Below are 5,113 nucleotides of genomic sequence, written 5' to 3' on the forward strand. Positions count from 1 at the left end.
AATACAGAGATTATATGATTGTACCTAGTTATGTATCAGCAGTTAAGGGGATATTTCCCATCTCTATGATCATGGCCTACTCCCAGCTGCCTCCAGCAGTTATAACCTTCTCTGAAAAGAAGGAAACAAATTCATGGTCTTGTCAGTGCAGTCTATACTGAAACACAGGCACATATATTCATGTGTGAATTCCCAGCCGTTCAGGCACATCAAGAACATGGTGAGGAAAAGCAAACTTACAAACGGAAGCCAATAGGTAATTGTTTTTAGGAAACAAATCATTTCTTGTATTTTAGGATTTTGGATGTGAAATTGGTTCATTGGTTCCCAAATACAAACCAGTAGTTTTAAGTTCTCTCCCTGTCAGTACCATCAAACTGAAAGATGTGTGTCATTCATTCAGGGAAGTGGCCTCAGAGACGGGAAGGGACCAAGGGATTTCTTTTTTTTTTTTTAATTTTTTTTATTCATTTTATTATATATATAAGTACACTGTAGCTGTCTTCAGATACACCAGAAGAGGGCATTGGATCTCTTTATAGATGGTTGTGAGCCACCATGTGGTTGCTGGGAATTGAACTCAGGACCTCTGGAAGAGCAGTCGGATGCTCTTAACCGCTGAGCCATCTCTCCAGCCCCTGACCAAGGGATTTCTAAGAGGGGAAAGGACACTTCAGAGTTGTTCTCCCTTGGGACAAACACATGAGCCCTAAACTGCTGTTGCCACAAGCCCAGCAGTTGTAAACTGCACCTGGAGGGTATGCCTTCTGCTAAGATAGGTAAGGTAAATGGTCTCTGATTCACTGAAATTTGATTTTCTTGAAGATTTACAGTTGGATTCATTCGGATCACTTAGCACCACCGAGACACATCGCTGGATGTATGTGAAGTCCACCGCATCTTCGAGAGGTCCATCACACCAAGAGTCCAGAGTTTTACATCTATGGAGGCAAGAGATACAAATTATTCCTGGAAAACCACACCTGATGTTTACTCTCACCTTCCTCTATACTCCAATACCCTTATCCTCCAACTCTCCACCACCACCTCTGCTGGCTCTGGGGGTTTACTTGGGAACGTGGTTCACATTCTCATTCCACTGCAAACAGGACGCTGTGGCTAGATGTCTGCTTTTGCGTGGAATCACTGTTATTGTTAATTTGCGGGGGGGCGGGGCTCTGACAAACAGGTGAACTGATTGGTGTTGTCATGCAGAGCTCCAGAGACTAGGCTTGCAGAAGTGACCGGCATTTACTCAGCAGCACTGAAACCTCGCCATTCAAGGTCTGGCAACGTGGTTTGCAGTAAGCCTTCTGTCTGGCTTTCTTGCATTCCGTTCCTCTCCGCCAACCATTCTATTAGGTCATCAATCTTCTTGGGTTAAATTTCCTTGATTTCTAGAGTTTATCAATGATAATAGTAAGAAAAGTGGTGTTTACAGGTTTGATTAAGTATCTGGATTTGGACCACTTTTCAGGAATTATGTGTGTCAGACATGAGTGCAATCACTCAGTCTCTGTCCTCAGAGAAAAAAAGAAAGGGTGTATACACATAGAAGAGGAAGAGGGAATGTGTTCCTGGAGACAGAGTATGTGACAAAGCCACAGGAGGATGCCATGGCCATGAGAAATAGTCAGAAGTGAAGAACAGATTCCTTTATTAATCACACAGGGGTCACAGCCCTGGAATTTGCTCCAGTAATTCAGATTTTAGACTCCAATCCTCCAAAGCTAAGAAAAAAACAAATCAGCTGTTTAAACTGTAAAATTGGGGGATAGAGAAGGTGACTCAACAGTTAAAAGTACATAATGCTTTTGCAGAAGACCTGAGTTTAAATCCTAGCACTCACAAGGGGTGGCCCAAAACACCAGCACCAATGAACTCAATGCCTTCTTCTGACCCGTGCACATGCTATACTCATGTGTGCATATCTATAGGCAAATATACACACATACACATGAATAAAAATAAAACAAGTCTAAACAGGCAAGCGAATGGTAATTTGTTCCAACATAGAATACAAAATACTTGTCTTTCTTTATTATTCCCCAGGGTAGTTATAGATTGGTGATTAGGGGGCAAATCTTAAAGGCTCTTCACTGGTGATCATCTAAAAGAAAGGTAGGACCATTGCTCTACTGACAAAAAGTATGCTACTATTTTAATTAAATAGCAGCAATCAAAGTACCTCCATATTAAAATGGTAGCATAAGTTTTTTGTGCTTGACCATTTTACAGAGCACATAGATTTTAAAACACCATGTTATGCATTGTCAGGACTTATACCTTTATCACTCAATTTAAAATTTACTTGAAAAAGAAATTATATTTATAACATTTTAACAAAGCCAATAAGTCTAAGTTTAACAAAAGAAGTACTCCTTCTGGTATTAAAATATGAATACCCTCCTCCCATTTTCCCTTCAAAGCATCAAACACAACTTTACAAGACAGCTATGACATTACTTTAATGGATATATTGTTTCATACCTTTTACTTTTAACTAAGGAATTCCTTTCTTTGAATTACAAATTGAGAACTAGATTATAATAAGAATAGAAATGACTATAATAGCAAAATATAATGACTGGTAAGACCATCATCATCAACTAGGTCAAAACTTGTCAGAACACATTTTCCATTTCTCCTGGGCCAGCTTCTCTCACAATCTGAAGATCATATCACTACTTCTGTGGGTAAGTGAAAACAAAAGGCATCTGTGCTGTTGGCCCCAGGCATCTTACCTAAATCAGACAACAAACTCAACCCAAGGCTGGAGAACCTATTGCAGCTATAATCAGGTGTTTCAGACTTCATGATTTAACCCAGGAATTGATACCGTCCAGCTGTGTATCACTATGCAGAAGCTTTCTGACTAGAGTCTCAGAAATATCTTCTGTAAATGAGGTCAATGATGGAGTGTTTTTGTGACAATGAGATGAGATTGCTTTTAAGTATTTATACCTGCAGAGCATTCTTTTATTGGATTTTTTTTATTTACATTTCCAATGTTATTCCCTTTCCTGGTTACCTGGACATAAGCCCCTTATACCATCCTCCACCCCTTCTTCTCTAAGGGTGCTCCCTCCCCAACCATCCCCCTTCCACCCCTTCTGACATTCCCATACACTGGGAGGGTCTGGAGGCATGTAAACAGTGCTCGACCTATGCCTGTCATAAGAGCAGTTCCTTCAGAATGACAAAGTGGGGAATTCTCTAGACATGTTCTGCAGGGCAAAAACTCACAAAGGGGTAAAATTAGTTACATGCAGCTATCGAAAAATCTGTTACCTACGGATTGGTGTGGTGGCACAGGCCTCTGATTCCATCACTTGAGAAGCCGAGTCAGGTGGATCTCTGTTAGTATTAGACTAGCCAGGTTTACACAGTGAACGCTAGGAAAGCCAGGGATACATTGTAAGACTTTTTCTCAACAAAACAGACCTAAATAAATATATATGTCAAATTCATTAGAGGAATACTATAAAGGAAAAAATATTTCTTACATAAAATCTAGTAACTCTTAGAGGAAAGTCTGAGAATCAGTGAAACTTGAGTCTCAAGCCACTCAAGTTATAGTTTAAATTTATGGGTGATTATAGCCAATATGCAAAGGTGCCCTCCCTTCCTCCACTCACCTCAAACTCATCCTCTCTCTGGCTGGTCTTCTCCAGGAATGTCAGGTGATTAATTCTGCTTGGGCTGCCATAACCAACCTTCCAACCAAGGGGCAGGGAGCCTTACAAACTGTCATTCATTTCTCGTGGTTCTGGAAACTAGGAGTGCGAGGCTAAGGTGAAGAGTAGATTTGATGCTTTGTGACCCCATTTCTTGGGTCCTAGATAATTGTCTTCTGTGTTGTTATACAACAATAAGAAGGGAGGGGGCACCATGGGCTGCATATTAATTCCCATTTATAAATACTCATGACCTAATCTCTACTCATGACCTAATCATTTCCCAAAGGCTCTGGCTCCCAATTCCTTTACATTCGAGCTGTAAAGTTCAGCACATGAATCAGGAAAGAAAACACAAACATCTGGTTTAGGATAGTGACATAGAAGAGGTAGAGCTTCAAAATCCTGGTTGTATGATCACCCCCGTGCCCAACTTTGGAGACATCAGTCTAAGTTTTGCTAAGAGGTAGGGAGCGTGCATAGCATTTCCAACAGAAACAATTTGAAGAGGAATGAGAGAGGCACTGAAGAGTTGCTCAGAAAGAAAGCAGGTAAACAGTGGCTAATGTCTCTGTGAAGATAAGGTAAACCAGTGAATAACTTTCCTAAACAAAAGAAGCCTTGGGGAACTGACCTCAAAAATTCATAAAGAGCAAAGCATCCCAAACAAGGATGCAGCAGTTTATGTCCAGGCCACCATCAGGAGCAGAACAAGATGCTGTTTACAGGAGAATAATAACAGCTGGATCTGATACCAAGGAAGAAGTTTGCTTTATGAAAAAAAATATCACGTCAGACTTTGCAAGGTGTCATCATAAGATGACTAAGCACTCACCCAGTGCATTTCCTCTACTTGCCCAGAGGATTCAGAGTGAGGAAGACATAGAGTAAAGGAGCAAAGGGTAACAGAAGGCAAGTGCGTTGGCATTTAATATTTCCATAAAATGTTACTCAACATTTTCAGTTTAGAACAAAAGGTTCTAAGACAATAAGAAATAAGAGAATGATCTAGACACCGTGAAACTGTCATGAAAATGTCATATGGCAGAGTCTTATTTAATATTATTTAATCATTTTTTACAATCCAGATTTTCTCCCCATCACGGTCCACCCTCTGACTGTTCCACATCTCATACCTCCTCCCTGCTTCATCTCCAAAAGGATGTTCCCATCTCCCCACCCCCAACCCCACCACACCCCCAGACCTCCCCGCTCCTCCAGTCTCTTGAGGGTTAGGTGTATCTTCTGTGACTGAATCCAGACCTGGCAGTCGTCTGCTGTATATGTGTTGGGGACATTTTATCAGCTGATGTATGCTACCTATTTGCTGGATCAGGGTATGAGAGATCTCAGGAGTCCATGTTAGTTGAGATTGCTGGTCTCCTTATAGGATTGCCCTCTTCCTCAGCTTTTTACAGCTTTTCCTAATTCAATCA

Source organism: Rattus norvegicus, chromosome 9, assembly GCF_021556685.1.
Source record: "Rattus norvegicus strain SHRSP/BbbUtx chromosome 9, alternate assembly SHRSP_T2T, whole genome shotgun sequence".
NCBI lineage: Eukaryota > Metazoa > Chordata > Mammalia > Rodentia > Muridae > Rattus > Rattus norvegicus.